Genomic DNA, 23,365 nt, shown 5'->3' with positions numbered 1-23,365 from the left:
ACTCATTTTGTGCCAAAGCCAGCTTCAGCACTGAGACGGTCTCAGCTTTTCTTGAACCCTATGCTGGGAAACGCTGGATTGTTCTTGAAGCCTTTGAAACGCCAGGCATCTTTGTCCAAACAGCCCAATGGCCTGAGAACTTCTCAGATGCATCCTCTGGAGACAGGATACTTACGGGGTTAGCCTAATGCACACTGGACTCTGGAGAAGTGGCTCCAGAACCTTGGCTACAGACAGCATCATGAGTGCTGGTCCTCCCTCTGCCTGGTCCAGCTCTGTCATGGCAGACAAGTGACATCTCTGAGCATCACTTCCTCCCTTTGTTAGTGAAGAGGAAGATGCTGACCACTTAGTACAAGAGTACTGGGGCTCAGATCGTTCATTTCTCTGTGCTTCAGGTGACACAGTGAAGCTGGGGCCAAGCAAGTCAGGCTCCATCTTCAGAGAAAAGTCCCTCAAACCATTAGGGCTCCTGGGTCCCTCTGGGAGCTTGTCTGACAGGTCTGCGGGAGCCCCAGTCTCCTTGTGAGAATGAGTGAGCCTTACTTAGCAGATAGTCTTATTGATTCTTTTCCCCTTTCGCTATGAGCTAAACCAATGTTTGGGCTTCCCCGGTGGCACTAGTGGTAAAGAACCCACCTGGCAGTGCAGGAGACATAAGAGATGTGGGTTCGATCCTTGGGTCAGGAAGATCCCCTGGAGGAGGGCATGGCAACCCACTCCCGTATTCTTGCTTGGAGAATCCCCATAGACAGAAGAGCCTGGCAGGCTACAGTCCATGGGGTTGCAAAAAGTTGGACATGACGGAAGCGACTTAACATGCTCACAAACCAATATTTAGTTAATAAAAACCCTGTGGCTCAGTTCACTTTCCTCATCTGTGAGATGGGAAGAGTGGTGATTCTCTCCTTGCAGCGTGGGAGGAAGAGGAATGAAGATCAGAAGTACAGTCTGCTCCAGGGGAGGCACAGCCTTTGTCCCTCCGCCCCCTCAGGTGCCAAAAAGTGCTTCCAGTTGGGAAAGAGGGGGAGCAGATGCACAGCATTGCCCATTGATGACAGGGCAGTCTCACCAGTTGTCCTTCCTGTTCTGTCAGGCATCGTAGGGGTGGCATCTGTCCCATGGATCCCGGTACTATGCAGAGAGCACGAGAGACCCTGACTGGCATGTGCAGAACAACTCCAGACCTGACAGCGGGTGCTGAGAAGGGGAGATGATCACCAATGACAGTTGCAGTGAGAATTAACAGCTTCACATGTTAATTTGTGGGGAAGGTGCCTCTCTCTTCGGGGCCCTTCCACCCTCCCCAAGCCACCAAGAGCTAATGGGCTCAGGTTGGGAGTCCCTCGCCGAGCAGGCAGATCCTCCTGAGCCCTGGCTAGCAGTGCCAGCGCCCCCTGCACTGTGCCCGATGGCAGGTGCGTCCCTCCCCTCCCCGAGCGAAGATAAATCATACCTCCCAGTCTTTCTGAGGATGTCACGGCTCCCACTTCAGCCCCATTGAGACCCTGGGACACAATTAACAGGCTCATTCAGGGACTCATCACGGGAACAGAGGGTGATGGGGCTGAGTGACAGGGCGGGCGGCCCTGGGAAGCCCTCTCCCTCCCCCAGCGAGACAAGTGCAGGTGGAGAGGCAAGGCAGAGGCGTGATGAGCTCAGGCGGCTTCATTAAGGGCTGCCCGGGGGATCTTTGAGATGCAGGACGCAGCAGGAACTCGTCCTGAACAAGCCTTGGCTCCTCTCCCTCTCCCCCACCCCCACGCCAACCCCCTGCCTTGCTAATTTAAAACAAAGCCAAACAAAGCCCCGGCTTTGCTTTGGAGCCATAAACTGCAGAGCTTTTATCCATCAACAAGCGATGCATCCGGCTGGCAGCAGCCCAGCCTGGATCCCGTGGCCTGGCATCGGTGTGGGGCGAGGGGGCCCAAGGCTGAGCTGGCTTCCAGGACTCGCTGAGGATGCTGTCCCTTCTTGGGGCTCAAGACCCAGAGTCCTTATGATCACAGAATTCAGAAGGAAGGCTGGTCCACCTAGGGTGGCTAGTAGATAGGGAGGGAGAAAAACAGAGAGAGAGAGAGAGAAAGAGAAAGAGAAAGAGAAAACAGGAGCTAGCCAGGAAAAGGCTCATCATTGAGCTGATCACCTTCTTTTCTGTCCTTTTCTTGCTGCCTCTTCCAAGAAGACTTCCCAGCTCTCCACTCTGAAATCCTACTGACTTGGGATTCTAGGATATTAAGAGGCTCTCTATTAGTCATCTTCAACATCATCTGGAAACTTAATATGTAATCAGTTAGAAAGTCCATCTATTGTGAATTAAAGTGGTAGGCTGTATAACAGGGTATAGATACCACCGGTTCTGAGTGTAGACCCCTGAGGGAGAGAGGGCAGGGTCCGAGGACTGTGCTTGGAACCACTGATCATGGCCACTACCCTCTTTATAGAAAGTAGCAACAAGTTCTTTCATGTAATTTCTATGGGCTCTGAGGGCTTATTCTGTGCTGAGCACCGTGAGAATCCCTTATAATCCCTTAGCTCATCTAATTGGAGAAGGCAATGGCAACCCACTCCAGTACTCTTGCCTGGAAAATCCCATGGACGGAGGAGCCTGGTAGGCTGCAGTCCATGGGGTCGCTAAGAGTTGGACATGACTGAGCGACTTCACTTTCACGCACTGGAGAAGGAAATGGCAACCCACTCCAGGGTTCTTGCCTGGAGAATCCCAGGGACGGGGAAGCCTGGTGGGTGCCGTCTATGGGGTCGCACAGAGTCGGACACGACTGAAGCGACTTAGCAGCACCAGCAGCTCATCTAATATACAGCTCAGGCCACTGAGGTAGGACTGTGGTGATCCAGAATTTTCGTATGACTAATGTGAGGTTTAGTGGGATAAGGAACTTTCCCAAGGCCCCAAGGGTGGCAGGTGGCCTAGTTGAGACTCATACCTAGGCCTGTGGGAGAGGAAAGCCTGGTCTCTTGACCATGGTGCTTACTGCCATTTGATGCTGAGGGCACTCCATCTACCACCCACACTGCCCCACATTGCAGAAAGGCAGCAGGCTCTAGTGGGGGATTTGCTCCCTTTGAGCCTACTCACAGGTAACCATCCAAATGGTTCTACACTGTCCACTGAGCCTGACCTTTCACCCATTTTGTTGCTGTTCATTCACTAAGTTGTGTCTGACTCCTTGTGACCCCATGGACTGCAGCACACCAGACTCCCTGTCCTTCACTATCTCCTGGAGTCTACTCAAACTCATGTCCATTGAGTTGGGGATGCCATCCAACCATTTCATCCTCTGTTGTCCCCTTCTCTTACTGCCTTCAATCTTTCCCAGTATCATGGTCTTTTCCAATGAATCAACTCTTTGCATCATGTGGCCAAAGTACTGGAGCTTCAGCTTCAGCATCAGTCCTGCCAATGAATATTTAGGGTTGATTTCCTTTAGGATTGACTGGTTTGATCTCCTTGTTGTCCAAGGGACTCTCGGGAGTCTTCTCCAGCATCACAGTTTGAAAGCATTAATTCTTTGGCATTCAGCCTTCTTTATGATCCAACTCTCACATCTGTACATGACTACTGGAAAAAACATAGCCTCTTGGGGTCCACAGGAAGTTACACAAATAGTTAAGAGTCTTTCGTTCCTTCTCTTATCTCCATTAACCAAGTTCTGCCTTCGTACTTTTCATATAAAACCCGTTCTTTTATAGATACATTCACTTCCGTCCGTCCTCCTATTCATTTCTCCATTTACCTGTCCATACATCCATCACCCATCCATCCATCTACGTGTATCATCGGTCATCCATTTCTGTTTCCATGCATCCATGCATGCTTGCATTCATTTATCTGTACATTTCTGCATGCATGTATCCATCGTTCATCTTTCTATATCTTTAATTATTTATCCATCTCTGCAACCAACTACAATCTAGTTCCCTTTTCTCTTCTACCATTCAGTTCTTCTTCACTCTCTACCCATCCATCTATTCATCTATCATAGCAACTATCCATTCATCCAGCTATATTATGTGCTGAGTCAGGAATTGAGACCACAGAGTGGGTAAGACATCACCCACATCCTTCAGTCTGATGGAGGAGAAAAATCACATGAACAAAAAAATAGACTGTGCTTCGATGCTGACTTTACTACCTATATACACAATTGTTATAAGAGCCCAGAGAACAGTGATTAATTGTGCCTGTGTACGTCTGGGAAGGTTTCTCAGAGCAGATATTGAAGAAGGGTTTTGCAGGATGAGTTTTCCAAAACACTAGGAGTTTTCCTAGTGATTTGGGGATGTGGGGGTGGGGCTGAAGTTCAGGATTAAGAAAGGCAGAACGGACCTCCAGGCAGAATGAAAAACAGCCAGATCCAACTGAGTTGTGGTGGTGTGGCATGAGTGTCCAGGTCAGTTCAGTTTGACTACAGGGTCTGTGCATATTGCAAGGACCTGAAAATGGGCCTGGAAAGGCAGCCAGGGGTCAGATGATAAAAGGTCCTGTGTATAGGCAGAGGGAGGCCAGGAAACCCACTGAAGCAGGAGAGAAAGACATGGGCTCTGACTGACACCAAAGGAGAGGGCATGTTGGATGGAACAGGGGCAGCAGGCTGGCAGACAAGAGGGAGCCTACTTGCAGTAAGCAGACAGCCGACCTTGGGCTGTGCCCAGGCAGGGACCAGCAGGGAGCGGCAGTGAGGACAGAGAAACAGGGATGACTGGGGGGACCTGGGATGGAAGAGAAACAATGACTGGGAGAAGAGGGAAGTCTTTGATCTGGGTGTCCCGGTCCACAGGGTGCTCTGCTTTTGAAAAGCCAGTAGACTGTATACTCCTAGTGTGTACACTATTGAACAAATATATATATATGTGTGTGTGTGTGTGTGTGTACTATTTCAATTTTAATATAGAGTAGAAAACATCAGGGTAGATATTTAAGTCTCTCATCTGGTCTTATCCAGGATACTAAAGTGGCTGTCAGATTTTTTTTCTATGCATTTATTTTAAAATGCAGATTTGCTTTGCTTGGAAGAAAGAAGACGAGGAAGAAAATCTAAGTTTTGAACCAGACCTTGCAAAATTGGAGTACCTGGCTAGTATCATCACTAACTAGCATTGACTAGGCTCTTATTGTGTATTTCATGGATTCCAAGGCACCCTTCTTTATATCTTCTGCTTCTGTTAGGTCCATATCATTTCTGTCCTTTATTGTGCCCATCTTTGCATGAAATGTTCCCTTGGTATCTCTAATTTTCTTGAAGAGATCTCTAGTCTTTCCCATTCTATTGTTTTCCTCTATTTCTTTGCACTGATCACTGAGGAAGGCTCTCTTATCTCTCCTTGCTATTCTTTGGAACTCTGCATTCAAATGGGTATATCTTTCCTTTTCTTCTTTGCCTTTCGCTTCTCTTCTTTTCATAGCTGTTTGTAAGGCCTCCTCAGACCACCATTTTGCCTTTTTGCATTTCTTTTTCTTAGGGATGGTCTTGATCACTGCCTGCTGTACAATGTCATAAGCCTCTGTCCATAGTTCTTCAGGTACTCTATTAAATCTAATCCCTTAAATCTATTTGTCACTTCCACTGTATAATCTAAGGGATTTGATTTAAATCATACCTGAATGGTCTAGTGGTTTTCCCTACTTTCTTCAATTTCAGTCTGAATTTGGCAATAAGGAGTTCATGGTCTGAGCCACAGTCAGCTCCTGGTCTTGTTTTTGCTGACCGTATAGAGCTTCTCCATCTTTGGCTGCAAAGACTATAATCAATCTGATTTCAGTATTAACCATCTGGTGATGTCCATGTGTAGAGTCTTCTCTTGTTTTGTTGAGAGAGGGTGTTTGCTATGACCAGTGTGTTCTCTTGGTAAAATTCTGTTAGCCTTTGCCCTTCTTCATTTTGTACTCCAAGGACAAATTTGCCTGTTACTCCAGGTACCTCTTGACTTCCTACTTTTGTATTCCAGTTCCCTTATAATGAAAAGGACATCTTTTTTGGGTGTTAGTTCTAGAAGGTCTTGTAGGTCTTCATAGAACCGTTCAACTTCAGCTTCTTCAGCTTTACTGGTTGGGGCATAGACTTGGATTATTGTAATATTGAATGGTTTGCCTTGAAAACAAACAGAGATCATTTTGTTGTTTTTGAGACTGCACCCAAGTACTGCATTTTGAACTCTTTTGTTGACTATGAGGACTACTCCATTTCTTCTAAGGGATTCTTGCCTATAGTAACTCTTAAAGAGACAGGAATACCAGACCATCTGACCTGCCTCCTGAGAAATCTGTATGCAGGTCAAGAAGCAACAGTTAGAACTGGACATGGAACAACAGACTGGTTCCAAGTTGGGAAAGAAGTATGTCAAGGTTGTATATTGTTACCCTGCTTATTTAACTTATATGCAGAGTACATCATGCTAAATGCCAGGCTGGATGAAGCACAAGTTGGAACCAAGATTGCTGGTAGAAATATCAATAACCTCAGATATGCAGATGACACCACCCTTATGGCAGAAAGCGAAGAACTAAAGAGCCTCTTGATGAAAGTGAAAGAGGAGAGTGAAAAAGTTGGCTTAAAGCTCAACATTCAGAAAATGAAGATCATGGCATCCAGTCCCATCATTTCATGGCAAATAGATGGGGAAACAGTGGAAATAGTGACAGACTTTATTTTTTTGGGGCTCCAAAATCACTGCAGATGGTGAGTGCAGCCATGAAATTAAAAGACGCTTACTCCTTGGAAGGAAAGTTATGACCAACCTAGACAGCATATTAAAAAGCAGAGACATTACTTTGCCAACAAAGGTCCATCTAGTCAAGGCTATGGGTTTTCCAGTGGTCACATATGGATGTAAGAGTTGGACTCTAAAGAAGCTGAGTGTTGAAGAATTGATGCTTTTGAACCGTGGTGTTGGAGAAGACTCCTGAGAGTCCCTTGGACTGTGAGGAGATCCAACCAAGTCCATCCTAATGGAAATCAGTCCTGAATATTCACTGGAAGGACTGATGCTGACACTGAAAATTCAATACTTTGGCCACCTGATGTGAAGAACTGACTCCTTGGAAAAGACTCTGACGCTGGGAAAGATTGAAGGCAGGAGGAGAAGGGGACGACAGATGGTTAGATGGCATCACCGACTCAATGGACATGAGTTTGAGCAAGTTCTGGGAGTTGTTGATTGACAGGGAAGCCTGGCGTGCTGCAGTCCATGGGGTTGCAAAGAGTCGCTCAGACAACTGAGCGACTGAACTGAACTGAAGGCACCCTTGTTAAAAAAATATTTTAAGGTATCTGAAATGGGGGTGCATCATACAAAAAGTGACGTCTTAATCAAATAGCTTAACAGGCACTGTTTTCTCTTTATCAGAAACCCATAAAATGATGGTGCAATTATAACCCATGGAGTCTTACATTCAAGAGACAGGGTATTACGTGCCAGGCTCTTAGCTGAGTCCTGTGTGTACATTCGTCATGTCATCCTTACATTGTATGAGTCATCAGCTGTTGTTAACCCTGTTTCCCAGATGAGGAGCTGAGGCGTGGAGCAGGAAGTTCATTTGCTCAAGGTCACAGAGCTTGTCAGAGGTGGACTCAGGCTTCTACAGTTTGCTGTGATCCACATAAACAAAGGCTTTAGCGTAGTCAGTGATGCTGCAGCTGAAAGCTCCAATGATTTAGTCACCTGATGTGAAGAGCCAACTCATTGGAAAAGACCGTGATGTTGGGGAAGATTGAAGGCAGGAAGAGAAGGGGGCGACAGAGAACGAGATGGCTGAATGGCATCACTGACTCAACGGACATGAGTTTGAACAAGCTTTGGGAGATGGTGAAGGACAGGAAAGCCTGGCGTGCTGCAGTCCATGGGTTCACAAAGAGTGACTGAGTGACTGAACAACAACAGGATTCCAACCTGTTTCACTTTAAACCTGCAGGTGGAGGGGGTGGGTGGGGGACTTTTGGATAAAAGCAAGAGCAAGTCCAGGGCACAAGACTGCCTGGTCAACTGCAGCCTCCATCACCCTGCCGGCCACCTTTTGATGCTGCCTCTTGTCACCAGCCCCGAGCCCCGGCCCCCACATTGCCGTCTTGGCCCTAAACCCTAGGATTCTTTTCCCCTCCTCAGAGGGTTCTGGGTCTAACATCTGTAGTGACTTCCTCCCCCACAGAGAGGATGGGGCTGGGAGGAGATCTCAGGGGAGAGGGGAAGAAATTCCTAGCCCAGCTGGTTTCCCTCACACAATGCAGATTTGCTTAAATGGGAATTAGGATTAGTGCCGGATTTCACCTCTCCTGGCAGGCTGGTAATAAACTAATCTCCTCTTAGGCTGCAGGAAGACAGAATTCCATCGAAGAGTGAAGACAGCTTCAGGCTCGGGAGTGCAAAACCCGAAAAGTAATTTTGTTGTTGACGGGCCTTGCTCACACCTCCTGACACGCAGCCCGCGGCTCCTTCCCAGCGTGGCTGCAGCCTTTAATTTTGTTAATGTGTGACATTCACCCAGGCTGTGTGGCTGACGGGCACACTTGACATTAATACGTGTTCCTTGCGGTCCCTAGAGCTCATAAAAGCTCATTATCAGTTCTGAGCCTGTAAATGTAGTTCCCGGGCTCAGGTGGACCAGGAACACAGAGATGCTCCAGGGAAGTGGAACAGTGGACAGCTACATAAGCCAAGAAATAAACTCCTGCCTCATCCAGGGAACACGACCTCCCAGGCCACCAGGAGGTGAGCAGAAAAGCAACTCTGCAGGCTGAACTCTGAGTTCAAATTTGCATTCAAGCAAAGGGTCTCCTGCCCTGCTATTTGAAGGGAGTAAATCCAGTATTGTGGGGCTTCCCTGGTGGCTCAGCACTAAAGAATTCGCCTGCCAATGCAGGAGACTTGGTTTTGATCCCTGGGTTGGGAAGATCCCCTGGAGAAGGAAATGGCAACTCACTTTAGTACTCTTGCCTGGGAAATCCCACGGACAGAGGAACCTGGAGGGCTACAGTCCATGGGGTCGCAAAAGAGTCAGACACGACTAAGTGACTAAACAACAACAACAACAATAGGGAGAAGGCAGTTTGTCAAATGTGATGTTTGCAGAGCCTCTGCCTGGCCGTCCAACTTCGAGGCAGCCAGGCTTTGGAAGTGCTTGAAAACATCCACACAGAAAATGAGTGCACCAAGGGGACCATGGCCAAAAGGTGGTAACAGCCAGAAATGGAAATATGCACATATGCATGGTGGGCGAGGTGAGGGACTGTGGTCCACACCTACCATGGATACTGTGAAGAAGACTCCAGAAGATGCTTGTGTGCTCACTTGCAGAGGTAGACATGGTCTCACAGAGAGCTGGGGTTGTATAACACGTGTAAGATCCCACAGTCTGCATGTGGGCCGCCATGGGTACATGCTTATACACACATGTACACAAATATGGTGCTAGTGGTAAAGAACCTGCCCGCCAGTGCAGGAGACACAAGAGATGCAGGTTCGATCCCTGGGTGGGGAAGGTCCCCTGGATGAGGGTATGGCAACCTACTCCAATATTCTTGCCTGGAGAATCCGATGGACGGAGGATCCTGGTGGGCTATGGTCCATGGGATCACAAAGAGTCAGACATGACTGAAATGACTTAGCATGCACGCACACACATATGTGATTACATGGACTATAGCCTGGAAGGTCATATTACGGAGATTGCACAGTGAGTCTGTTAAACAGGATAAATGAGTATGGGAAAACGTGCACATTTGTAGTTAAAAATGAAAATTATATACATATACATGCTTATCCATATGTGTATGGATGTATATGGAGACGGATATGGCTGTAGGTGTATCTGTACATGTATATATATCATGAATTCTTCTGACTGTAGTTTTAGTCTGGCCCATGACACTCGAGGCCCCCTGGGCTGACACCACCTGGGTGGATGTCTGAGGCATCCAAATAAATAGCCAAATTAGATAGCCAAATAAAACGAGGTCATGTCCTCCAGCCAAGCCTTGTTCCCCATCAGTCAGCAGGGAGTTCCGAGAACTTCTTTTATGCATAGGGTGCGCTGGTGCTGGGATCTACAGGGCAGACCTTGAACTCATTGCTCTCCTTGAATTAGACCTCCCCCACCATGGAGAGGGCAGTTTCAAGGGCTTGACTTCCCTGAGTGTCGTCCCAGGTCTGTCCCTTTTCAGCAGTATGGCCATGTGGGCAAGTTAACGCCTCAGAATTCATCGTGGTCCTCATTCCTAAAGGGGGCCATACTTTCTCATGAGATTGTTGAGGGCATTGGGATCATTGTCATTATTATTTGAGGCAATATGAAATTTAATCGGGGCTTCTGTGTGGCCGGGTCATTGGAAGGCAGGGATGGGGGCCCCCGGCCCTCCCTGTTTCTGCTCAGCTGTGTCTTTTGCTCAGCTGGGCATGTGAATGAGCTGGTCCCCTGGAACCGGCCTAAGCCTTGGCTGACAGGTATGCAGTGAATTTGATCCTTCTCCAGTGACCTTCGAACTCTTCGTGAAACTGACAGAGAGGAGGTGGGGGGTGTGGGGAGAGGCTGGATTTCTGGGTCCTAGGCTCTGGAGCTGAGTTGTTTTTCTCACCATCAGAGTGTTCTCCACTTACTACTTATCTGTGCCTGAATACCAGCTCTTGAAAGTGTGAGTCTGCCCCAGAGCCTGCATTCATTAAACAATGATTAATTCGCTTTCACATTTTCAAAATGACTTAGAGAGCCTTTACTTCGCCTGAGGAAAGTGGAGTCCTCACACCAAGTTGATAACATTCTAGCTAGAAGCAAAGAGACGCAGCGTGGTGCTGCGATCAGCCCGCTCCGTGTCATCACAGGGCCATTGTACAGGCTCCCGGGGTTATTTTGGAAGATTGAAAACATACCCCGGGCCCTAGGCACTGGGGACGCCATCCTGGGACCCTTGGTGGGGCTGGGTGCTTGCTTCTGTCTTGCTGGGCCCTGTCTGGCTTCTGTATCACCTCCCTCAGAGATGGGAGGTGAGAGTGGGGGAACATCTAAGCCACGTGGCCCCCAGAAGCCGCATGCCTCCCATCCCTTGCCTTATTTATTTATTTTTGGCGGTGCTGGGTCTGCGTTGCTGCGTGGGCGTTTCTCCAGTTGGGGCGAGTGGAGGCCACTGTCTAATTGTGGTGTGCGGGCTTCTCATTGCGGTGGCTTGTGTGGTGTGGATCGCCGGCTCTAGGACACATGGGCTTCAGTAGTTGTGGCGTGTGGGCTCAGTAGTCGTGGTGCATGGGATCTTCCCGGATCAGGGATCGAACCCATGTCTCCTGCATTGACAGGCGGATTCTTTACCCCTAAGCCACCAGGGAAGGCCCCCTTAGCCTTTTAAAATGTATTTCTCTCTGTCCTCCTTCTAGAGTTTATCCTGAAGCCACCATCAGAAAGAGACCTCAGGAGAATCTTGACACCCCAGACAGGAGAAGACACCAGTTGAAAAAGGTAAGTTTGGTGCCCTGGAGGTGTGGATCTCAACTTATTCAAATAAGAGGCTCGAATCTTCTCTCCTCTCCCTGCTCCCAGACCCTCTGTGGCTGAGTGAGAAAGCTCTCAGCTCGTGCTGGAGGCTGCAGGGCAGGCAAAAGGCGGCTTTCCTCTTGTCCTCACCCCTAGATGTTTGCTCCATGATGGGAGCAAAGGTGAGGGGTGAGGGATGAGGAGAAGGAGGCTGACGCTGAAGGGAGAATCTCACCAGACTGGGTGCTGCCCCACTGTGGGGCAGGTCAGGGTTGGTCCTGAGACAACCCAAGAGGTGAGGGTTGAAGGGCTGGAGGAAGTGAGCTTCTGGGGGAAAGCAGAGCTCCTGGAGGCTCACAGAGGGTCCCACCTCTGTCAAGGACCCCTCCCTCCCCTCCCCCACATGCCCCTCCCCACACCTCTTCCACACCTCTCCCCCACACCTCCCCCATACTTCCCCTCCCTCCCACACCCCCTCCCCCACACCCACCATAATCTTGGGATTGTGGGAAGGAAATACCTTCCTAGGGTGTTTTCTACCCCTGTCTCTCCCCTCATCCCCTCTCCCCTCATCCCCTCCCCCATTCCAAGACTCTCTTTTTGGATAAAGTTTAAATCCACAAGTACTAGGATCAGTCATCACATTCCACGATGGAATTGGGAATGGAAAAGCCTTGGTCTGCTTCTTGGGTTCTGGAAGCTTCTTGGGCTGCTCACCATCCCAGGTCTGGTGATAGGCTGGGTCGCCTCATTTTTTCCCTGAAGGTTCCTGAATGAGGAGCCAGGATGTTTGGCTTCTGCTCTCAGTCTGTGCCTCATTTCCTCATCTGTAAAAATGGGGCATCAGTGACTCGAATCTCTGTTCCAACCACACGTCCTCGGTTGCTGAGGTCCCAAGACCAGGGCTGAGCTAGAGGAAGGGACAGGTGGTGGTATGGGGTTGGAGGAGTGGCAGGGAGGCAGAGGTTTGGTCCAGTCTGTGGCGGGGAGAGGGAATTGGAAAGCTCTGAGAGATGTGATTGCCTGTCTTGAGTAAAGGATGACGCAGACCCTCAGGGGAAAGACCACAGGTGCAGACCACAGAGATGCAGATGGAACTGAGTCCCCGCTAATCAGCAGAGTCAGATTTACTAACCTTGACTGAAGCTTCTCCATGCCGAGTGCAGGGTTAAGTTGCAGTTCCTGTACCAACAGCCCTATTGTCATCTCCATCTTAGGGAAGAGAAAACCAGGTCTCAGAGAGGTTAAGTGACTCGCTCAAGGTCACACAGCACTGTGTGGCTGAATCTGAAGCACCTCCCTGAACTACCCGACCGTTCTTGTGCATTTTGCTTACCGGTTCTATGACTTGACTCTTAAGGTCAAAAAATGCCTTGAAGCCAAATCACATCTCTGAACTTCAAACTTCATTTCTTGAAAAATACATGAACATCTTTTTAACAATTTTTTTTTTAAGTTGGGGTTCTTGTTAAAATCTCTGCGGGTCTTGGTTTTCTGGTGCCCGTGCTTGGGCTTGTACTTGGTCGCTTTCTGAGTCACTAGTCTGATATTCCACCAGTTTCCAAGCTCGTCCTGTCAACGGTGGAGTGTGCCTCCTGGCTGGCTGGGGTTATTTTAGGTTGAAATCCAAGGCAGGGTGGCCAGGTCCTAGAAGCAGATAAAGCAGGACCAGGTCAAGGGCCACCCAAGTGGACAATGCAGAGGAGCACTGAGGCCAGGAATCGGGGGTGGGGGGCTTCTCTGGAGCCCTCCCAGCATCTGTTCTGCAGCTCCCCGGGCTCCACCAGCCACCTCAGCCATAATATTCTATGTAAACCTCCTGATCCCTGCAGGAAGCAATCACCTTATCAGAGCCTGGATTCCTGCCTGATTTTCTTAATCAGGGGAAGGTGCTGAAGTGAGTCAGAAATAGCTTCACTTCCTCAGGATCTTTCTTTAAGGGATGTTTCTCCATCAGGGGAAGCCTTAGGCCTTGGGTGAGAGGAAGGAGTCTCTTGAAGTACAGAAAGAAAAACAGTAAGGAGGCTGTTGATCTTGGTTTACCATCAGCAAGGCTGCTGAGACAGCAGTGATCTCGCCTGGCCTCTGTGGTTAATCAGGAAACAGAAATGTTACAGTCACAGGGAGCACGTAAAGATGACCATCAGCTACAGGCAGACAGGCGTGCACTGTTGTGGGAAATGTTTGCCAGCCTCTCAGCCAGACTGACGGAGGCTGAGTCCCAGCTCCGCCCTTCAGTAGCCGTTTGACTCCAGATGAGTGCTTTGATCACCCAGAATGATCTCCGTTTTCTTATCTATTAAATGGGCAAATAGCACGCACCCCCACTGGGTGGTTGTAAGGGCCAGGAAATCGCCAGCGCTCCTGTTTGCTTTGAATGAGGGTCGCTCCCTGGAATGATGTGGGTGGCCTTCCGAGGTGACCTCTGTGAAGAGGCTTGGGCTCTTGACATGAGAAAGCTGGGTGTTTGTGAGCACACAGTGGGGTCACCCTGGAGACACATACCTCTTTCTGTGCGTGATCTAAAAATGGCCCGAGAGGAAGCGCCTGGATTGTGTCAGCTCTCTGCTCTGACGCTCCTGGGGCGTAAGGCCATGTCGGGTGTGAACAGTTCTTCCTGAGCCTTAATTCCATGGTTTACGTTTGACTCCCAGTGATCTTTTCTGGACCCTCTCTGGAGGTAGTCACAGATCCTCCCCAGGGAGGCAGGGATTAGTAAACTCTTTTTAAGGACAATTGGGATTTTGGAAAGTGGTAAATTATTCTAGGGTTCACCTCTAAAAAGCAGCAAGGTTAGGACCCAAACCCAGGGTTCCTGCCCTAAAGTGAGTGTGTTTGCCATAGCACCCCACAGCACCCACAGTCCCCTCAAAGGCACTCGTTCACGTTTCCCGAGGCACAGTGTGTGTGTCCTTAGGGACCCCTCATAATACTGCAGTGGCCCCCGCTGTGCCCACAGAGGCAGCTGACTCATGGAGCACCCCCAGGACTCACATCATCACCCCATGGCGTGCATGGTGGTCCCCATGTGGCTTAAGAGCACCCTGCATGCCTGCAGTGATGCACCACGGCAGGCACCCACATTGGCACTGCTCCTATGTTCTCTGCCCAGCCTTGCATGGAGTTTGGAGCTCAGGAAGAATGGGGAGTCCCTTGATGTTTTTATCTCGCCAGCCAGCCCTTTACAGCAGGCCGAGCAAATGAGTGACGGCAGCTTCCTGGAAGCCTCCAGATCATCCTCCTGCTGGGATCTCCCAGCAGGAAGCAGGTGGCTGGTGGGGGTGGGTGGTGGTGAAGAAGGCCTGGCTGCCACCGCAGTGGGGCCTCTACCCACTTGTCTATTTTCCCTTTTGTCGCTTGTGCTTTTGGTGTCATGTCTAAGACTCCGTTGCCAAATCCAAACTAATAAAGATTCACCTCCGTGTTTTCTTCTGAGAGTTTTAAGACCTTAGCTCTTATATTTAGGCCATCGATTCATTCTGAGTTAATTTATGTATATGGTTTGAGGTAGGAGTCCAACTTCATTCTTTGGCACTTGAATATCCTTGGACTACCACTGAAGAGACTGTTTTCCCCCATTGCATTGTCTTGGCACCCTTGTTGAAAGTTCATTGGCCATGGATGTATAGGTTTGTTTCTGAATTCTCAATTCTATTCCACGGATCTATTTGTTGTTGTTGCTTAGTCTATAAGTCTTGTTCAACTCTTTGTGACCCTATGGACTGCAACACACCAGGCTTCCCTGTCCTTCACTGTCTCCTGGAATTTGCTCAAACTCATGTCCATGAAGTCAGCGATGCCATCCAGCCATCTCATCTTCCATCATCCCCTTTTCCTCCTGCCCTCAATCTCTCCCAGCATTAGAGTCTTTTCCAATGAGTCAGCTCTTCACATCAGGTGGCCAAAGTATTGGAGCTTCAGCTTCAGCATCAGTCCTTCCAATGCACATTCAGGGTTGATTTCATTTAGGATGGACTCGTTTGGTCTCCTTGCTGTCCTCTGGTCTGTATGCCTATCCTTATGCCGTTGCCATGCTGTTTTGATTACTGTAGCTTTATGTGTAAATTTAAGAAGGGTATTAGTATATTTTAAAACTCCCCAGGTAATTCTAATGTACAGCCATGATTGTGCACTGCTGGGTTAGAGGAAGATAAAGCACAGTCAGGGAGGCTGGTTGGGAGCCTGCCAGGATGGTCCAGGGCAGAGAAGATGTGACCCTGAATGAAAGCTTCAGTCACTGAGGTGAAGAGGCCATGATAAAGTTGAAAGAGGTTAATGAGGGAGATATCCTGATTTTCCTTGATTCTGGAAAGGCTTCAGAGATGCCAAACAGAAGACAGTGGTCCAGGTGAGCTTGACTAACCTCTTACCCAACCCTAGTGTGATTTGGAGGAAGACCTGAGTCCCAGTCTGGCTCATCTACCTGTGACTCACGACAGTAACCTGGTCCTTCTCTGCCCTCCAGGATATTGTCCATACCAAGCCTTTCCTTTCTTTTCTTTTTCAAGTTGTTTTAAATTTGCACAAGTTCATCGCAGGACCACACACACATTGTCCCTGTGTTTTTCCCTCTGAAATGCCCCCTCTCCTTGACCTGGTTGGCTGTGAGAACAAGGCCAGACCGACCCTTAACTCTGTGGGGTGACCACTCCTTCACATCATGGATAGTTAATAATAAGTCTAAACTTCCTCATCTAAAGAATAAGCAAAGTATTACTTTTCTGTTCATGTAGCAAAAATGAACATAACATGCCCTTAAAAGGTTTTATTTTTTTTAAGAAATGACATATATCCACACTATGAATCACAGCTGAAGAACTTTCAAATAGCCAGATGTGGCAAAGAGGGAGGGAGTATTCATTTTCAGATGCGTTTCAGCATCACAGAGGGGAAATGCCTTGCCCAAAGTCACAGAGCTATGGAAGGAGATGGGCTTAGTCTGCAGGTCTTCTGACCTGGACTGGTGATCATCCTGCTGCACCCAGCCACCTTTTTTATTGGTTAACAGTGTAAACTAGGGCTTCCCTGTGTGGCTCAGTGGTAAAGAATATACCTGCCAACGCAGGAGACACGGGCTCGATCCCTGATCCGGAATGATCCCACATAGCACGGAACAACTAAGCCTGTGCCCCACAACTACTGAGCCTGTGCTCTAGAACCCAGGAGTTGCAACTACTGAGCTCAGCATGCTGCAGCTACTGAAGCCCGCACACCCTAGAGCTGGTGCTCCACAGCAAGAGAAGCTGCCGCAATCAGAAGCCCATGCACCACAGCCAGAGAGTAGCCCCCACTTGCTGCAACTAGAGAAAGCCTGTGCACAGCAAAGAAGACCCAGCACTACCAAAAATAATTAAAAAAAAAAAAAAAACGTGTAAACTAATGTATGTTAGTTAATAGCCTACAAATAAAGAAAAAAGCCCAAATCAGCCGGCAGTGCTGCTTTGGTGGCCATGGTAGTATATTATCAGCCCAGAGCTGTTGATGTGAGAAGAAATGAATGGAGACGTTCCCTGTGCTTTGGGGTTTGCCAGGATGTCTTCCTTTTCTGGGCCATGGGCAGGGCTGTGTTATGGGATGGAGGCAGGAGAGTGGGGTCTGGACTCTGAAGCTGTTTTCTTTTTTAAAGTACACTTTGTTTTCTAGAGCAGTTTTAGATTCATAGCAAAATTGAGGGGAAAGTGCAGAGAATTCTCATATTCTCTCTGTCTCTGTACATTCCTACACACACATGCGGCCACCCCCACTGCTGACATCCCACACCCAGTGGTACATACATTACAGTTGAGAAACCCACACTGGCACATGGTTATCACCCAAAACCCATAGTTTATGCTGTGGTTCTCTGTTGGTGCTGTATATTCATTCTATGCTGCTGCTATTGCTGCTAAGTCACTTCAGTCGTGTCCGACTCTGTGTGATCCCATAGACGGCAGCCACCAGGCTCCCCCGTCCCTGGGATTCTCCAGGCAAGAACACTGGAGTGGGTTGCCATTTTCTTCTCCAATTCATGAAAGTGAAAAGTGAAAGGGAAGTCGCTCAGTCGTGTCCGCCTCTTAGCAACCCCATGGACTGCAGCCTACCAGGCTCCTCCATCCATGGGATTTTCCAGGCAAGTACTGGAGTGGGGTGCCATTGCCTTCTCCGATATTCATTCTATGGGTTTCGACAAATGGATAACGATGTATCCACCATCACTGTATCATACAGAGTAGTTTCACTGCCCTAAAAATCCTCTGTGCTCCACCAGTTCATCCTTCCCCCGCCACTGAACCCTGGAAACCTCTGATCTTTTTACTGTCTCTGTAGTTTTGCCTTTTCCCTGCATGTCATAGAGTTGGAATCATACACTATGGAGCCTTTTAAGATTGACTTCTTTCACTTAGTAATGTGCGTTTAAGGTTCTTCCATGTCTTTTCATGTTTTGATAGTTCAACTTCTTTTTTTCCCCCCTATTTTTTATTGTGGTGAAATATATATAACAGGATTTAATGTTTTAACCATTTGAAGTGCACAGTTCAGTGGTATTAAGTGCATTTAAAATTGTTGTGCAACCATCCCCACCATCCATCTCCAGAATGCTTTTCATCTTGTAAAAATAAACATTAAACAATAATTTCCTATTCCCTTCTCCTCCCAGCCTCTGGCAAACCCCATTCATCTTTCCTGTTGCTGTGATTTTAACTTCTTTAAGTGCCTTATATAAGTGGAATCATCCATTATTATTATTTTTGTAATGGCTCATTTCACTTAGTGTAATGTCCCCAAGGTTTGTCCATGTTGTAGGGTATGACAGAATTTCCTTCCTTTGTAAAGTTGAGCAGTACTCCTCTGTATGTGTAAACCACATTTTGTAACCCATTGTTGATGGGCCCTTGGATGCATCCACATTTTAGCCGTTGCCAGTAATGCTGCTAAGTTCATTTCTTTTTAGCCCTGAATAGTATTCCATTGTCTGGTTGCACCACGGTTAATTTATCCATCACCTACTGAAGGATATCAGGCTTCCCTGGTGGCTCAGACAGTAAAGAATCTGCCTGCAATGTGGGAGACCTGGGTTCGATCCCTGGGTTGGGAAGGTTCCCTGGAGGAGGGCATGGCAACCCACTCCAGTATTCTTGCCTGGAGAATCCCCATGAACAGAAGAGCCTGGCGGGCTGCAGTCCATTGGGTCGCAAAGAGTCGGACATGACTCTGCGACTAAGCACAGCACAATGGAAAGACATGTTTGCTTTTGAGTTTTGACGATTATGAATAAAGCTACTGTAAAACTTCTGCAGGTTCTGGCATGGACGTAAATTTTCAACTCATTTGAGTAAATACCAAGAAGCACAACTGCTGGATTATATGGTAAAAGTATGTTTAAATTTGTGAGAAACTGCCAAGCTGTCTTCCAAAGTGGCGATACTGTTTTGCCTTCCAAACACCAATGAATGAGAGTTCTTGTTGTTCCACATCTTTGTCAGCATTTGGTGGTGTGTCTGTGTTTTGGATTTTGGTCATTTTTACAGGTGTATAGCAGTATCCAATTTTGTTTCAGTTTGCAGTTCTCTGATCACATATGGTGTAAAGCATCTTTTTACATGCTTATTTTCCATCTGTGGATCTTTGGTGAGTTGTCTGTTCAGGTCTTTTGCCATTTTTAAATTGGGTTATTTGTTTACTTATCGTTTGGTTTTACAACAAAGCAAGTTTACGAATTTACAAGCTCTTTGTGTATTTTGGGTAAAAACTCTTTATGCATCTTTTGTGAACATTTTCTCCCAGTCTGTGACTTCTTGTTCTCTTGACAATGTCTTTCAGAGAACAGAATTTTAAACTTTTAATCAAGTCTAGCTTATCAATTATTTCTTTCATGGATAATGATGCTGTATCTGAAAAGTCATTGCTATACCCAAAGTCATGTAGATCTTTCTCCTGTGTTATCTTTTAGGAGTTTCGTAGTTTTGTATTTTATGTTTAGGTCTGTGATCCATTTTGAGTTAATTTTTGGATAGTTATAAGATCTGTATGTGTGTGTATATATATTTTTTGCTTGTGGATATTCAGTTGTTCCAGCACCACTTGTTGAGAAGACTACTTCTCCACTGCATTCCTTTTGCTTCTTTGTCAGAGGTCAGTTTGCTGTATTTATGTGGGTCTGTTTCTGCTCTTTATTCTTTTCCACTGACTTATGTGTTCACTGTTTTGCCGGTACCTTGCTGTTTTGATCACGTAGCTTCTAAGTCCTGAAGTCAGTGGTGCCAGTCTTACGACTTTGTTCTTCTCTTCCATTGTAATGTTGGCTATTCTGGGTCTTTTGCTTCTTTATGAGACTTTAAAATCAGTGTGCAGGTATCCACAAAACAACTTTCTGGAGTTTTAACTGAGGTTGTATTGAATCTATAGATCAAATTGGGAAGAACTGACATCTTGACGATACTGAGTCTTCCTATCCATGAATATGGAATATCTCTCTAATCATTTAGTTTCTTCTTTGATGTCTCTCATCGTAGTTTTGTAGTTTTCCTCATATAGATCTTTTATATATTTTGTTAGAATTATACCTAAGTATTTCATTTCTTTTGGTGCCAATGGAAATGTATACTTTTTAAAAAAAATTTCAAATTCCACTTGTTTGCTGCTTGTGTATAGGGAAGCAATGGACTTTTATATACTAAGCTTGTATCCTGCAACCTCACTTTACTATAAATACTTATGAGTTCCAAGCAGTTTTCTGTCAGTTTTTTCAAATTTTAAAGATAGACAATCATGTCATATGTGAACAAAGACAATTTTATTTTTTCCTTCCCAATCTGTAAAATTAAAATACCCATAGAAAGTAGAAAAGTTTCCTTCCTAATACATGAAAATAAAAAAGCCTATGTCTTATTGCACTAGCTAGGACTTCCAGTACAATATTGAAAAGCAGTGGTAAGAAGGGATGCACTTTCCTCATTTCTCAATGGGAGCATTTCTAGCTTTTCACCATTAAGGATGATGTTAGATATGGGTTTTTATAGACATTCCTTATCGAGTTGATAAAATTTCCCTCTATTTCTCTAGTCTTCTGAGAGTTTTATCATGAATGGGTATTGGATTTTGTCATGCTGTTTTTATATCTATTAATGTGATCATGTGATGTTTCTTCTTTAGCCAATTGATATAATGGATTACTTTAGCTGGTTTTTGAATATTGAACCAGCCTTGTATATCTGGGATAAATCCCACTTGGCCATATCATACAATTCTTTTTATACTTTTTTCAATTCTATTTGTTCATATTTTGTTGAAGATTTTTACATGTATGTTTATGAGATATTTGTCTATAGTTTTCTTGTAATGTCTTTTTAAGTTTTGCCATGCCAAGTCGCTTCAGTCATGTCCAACTCTTTGCGAGCTCATGGACTGTAGTCCACCAGGCTCCTCTGTCTATGGGGATTCTCTAGCAAGAATACTGAAGTAGATTGTCATTTCCTTCTCCAGGGGTTCTTCCCAATGCAGGGATCAAACCCAAGTCTCCCTCATTGCAGGCAGATTCTTTACCATTTGAGCCACCAGAGAAACTCAAAAGTCGCTCAGTCGTGTCTGACTCTTTGCAACCCCATGGACTATACAGTCCAAAGAATTCTCCAGGCTAGAATACTGGAGTGGATAATCTTTCCCTTCTCCAGGGGATCTTCCCAATTCAGGGATCGAACCCAGGTCTCCCATATTGCAGGCAGATTCTTTACCAGCTGAGCCACAAGGGAAGTCCAAGAATACTGGAGTGGGTAGCCTATCCCTTTTCTAGCGGATCTTCCCTACCCAGGGATCAAACTGGGGTCTCCTGCATTGCAGGCAGATTCTTTACCTACTGAGCTATTGGGGAAGCCCTGTTTTCACTTTTGGTATTAGGTTAATACTGGTCTCATAGAATGAGTCAGAATGTATTTTCTCTGCTAGTATTTTCTGGAAGAGATTGTTGTGAATTGATACATTCCTCCTTAAATGTTTGGAAGAATTCACCAGTGAACCCATGTGTGCCTAATGTTTTCTTTTTTTGACAGGTTATTAATTATTGATTCAAAATGTTTAATAAGTACAGGCCTATTCAGATTGCATATTTCTTTTTTATGATTTTTGGCAGATTGTGTCTTTCAAGAAATTGGTCTGTTTCATCTAGGTTATCAAATTTATGGGTGTAGAATCATTCACAGTATTCTTTTATTTCCCTTTTCATGTTTGTAGGAACTATAGTGATGTCCTGTCTTTCATTTCTGATATTAATAATTTGTATTTTCTCTCTTTTTTTCCTTAACCTGGCTAGCGGTTTTTTTCATTTTTGCCAGTTTTCTCGAAGAACCAGATTTTGTTCTCGAAGAACAAAATCAAAAGATTTTGTTGATTTTCTGTATTGATTTCCTCTTCTTTGAAGCCTGTGTTTTAATCATGATGTGTCACTAACTGACATGGATCTGAGGGGTCTTGAGGCTAAGTCCCTCCCATTCTTTGAGTCTCAGTTTCCACATCTGCAAAATGGGTGTGATGATAGCAACACTTTGCCCAGAGTTAGTCTGAGAGAAGATGTTAAATGTAAGTCCACTTCATTGATTCCGTAAATACTGCTGAGCCCCTGGTATGTATGTACCAGGTTCTGCTTTAAATGCTAGGAATGTAGTATTGTGACCAAAACAGCAAAGTCCCTGCCCTCATGGAGCTTGGACTCTAGTTGGAGGAGACAGAGATCAAACAAATAAACTGGGTGTCAGACAGTATTACAGGCAGGAAGAGAAAGAGAGGGGCAAGGGATGTGCTATTTCAGATAGGGGGCATCCTGATCAGATGTCATTTGAACAGAGACTTGCAGGCAGTGAGGAGTGAGCCTGGACTTCATCCGTGGGAAGAGCTTCCTGGTGAAGGGAACAGCAAGGGTAAGGGCCATAACGGCAGCTGGCACGTTGGAAGATCAGCAAGGAGGCCACAGTGATAGAGTGAGGGAAGTAAGGAGTAGGGGGAGGCCAGGAGGGAGCTGCCAGTTAGGGGAGGACTGTGGATTTGGATTCTAAGTGTGAGGGGAAGCCAGTGTACAAGGGGGAGACAGGACCCAATAAAATAATACATTTTACCAAGATCACTCTGACTGCGGAATAGAGGACAGATTATAGGGGACAAGGAGACTGGGGTAGAGACTGATCCAGGCCAGAAATGAGGTGATTTGGAAGGACACAAGGGTGGTGGAGGTGCTTTGAAGCCAAATCATTCATCATCTGTTTGGAAAGTAGAGCTGACAGACTCACTGATGAGGAGGAAGCGGAATAGAGGCGTCACGGATGACTGTAGAGTTTTGTGCCTGTAAGTGGAGGAGCCTGGGCGGCTGGGCTTCGGTGAAGGATGAGGGGCACGTACATACCGAGCTCTCCTTTGAGCCATTTTAAGGTGGGACGTTGATCCATACAAATGGAGGTGGCAAAAACACGAATGAAGGCCTATACCTGGAGTGCAGGGGCGAGGTCTGCGCTGGAGAGACAAATCTGGGACCCACCAGCTGACAGAGTATTTCCAGCCTTCATCCCTAATGAGACCCCCTCGGGGTGAGTGTAGATGGAGAAGATGATGGAGCAGTGCAGGGTCTTGGAGAACCTGCAGAAGGTGCCTGCTGGCGGCTACCCAGAGCTGCCCAGAGGGCGGCCCATCTGGGACACCAGGACGAACAGATCTTCATTTTGCATTGTCCAGGGAACTGTTGTGGAAGAGAAGCCAGCTGCGAGAGCAAGCCCAGGCTTAGCTTGCCCTGCAGGCGAGCGCTGTTCAATTTTCGGTGCTCGACATAAGCTAGAGTGGGGCAGCCAGATGAGGTACCTGGGATATGCGACACCCAGAGAAGATGGCTTTTAACACCTGTCATCTCTGTACAACAAAATTATTTTCAGTAAT

The 23,365-nt window shown here is 46.8% G+C and overlaps 1 protein-coding gene and 1 long non-coding RNA gene across 6 annotated transcripts in view; one reads left to right on the top strand and one right to left on the bottom strand.

The window, feature by feature from the left end:
- The window catches only part of TSPAN18 (tetraspanin 18), a 211,407-nt gene that overhangs the window by 30,828 nt on the left and 157,214 nt on the right, over positions 1–23,365 (top strand). For all 5 annotated transcript variants that reach the window (XM_025266177.3, XM_025266176.3, XM_025266181.3 and 2 more), the window contains exon 2: positions 11,377–11,458. The gene's annotated coding sequence lies outside the window, so the exon portion shown is untranslated. The remainder of the gene's footprint in view (positions 1–11,376; positions 11,459–23,365) is intronic.
- LOC123329704 lies at positions 11,156–12,951 on the bottom strand. Its single transcript, XR_006545233.2, has 4 exons — positions 12,810–12,951; positions 12,609–12,685; positions 12,191–12,300; positions 11,156–11,286 (listed from the first exon to the last, which is right to left on the bottom strand). It is a non-coding gene; the product is annotated as an uncharacterized LOC123329704 (long non-coding RNA).

This window comes from Bubalus bubalis, chromosome 16, assembly GCF_019923935.1.
Source record: "Bubalus bubalis isolate 160015118507 breed Murrah chromosome 16, NDDB_SH_1, whole genome shotgun sequence".
In the NCBI taxonomy this organism is placed as follows: domain Eukaryota; kingdom Metazoa; phylum Chordata; class Mammalia; order Artiodactyla; family Bovidae; genus Bubalus; species Bubalus bubalis.
Note: the sequence above shows the minus strand (reverse complement) of the source record. Positions and strands in the feature narration are given on the sequence as shown.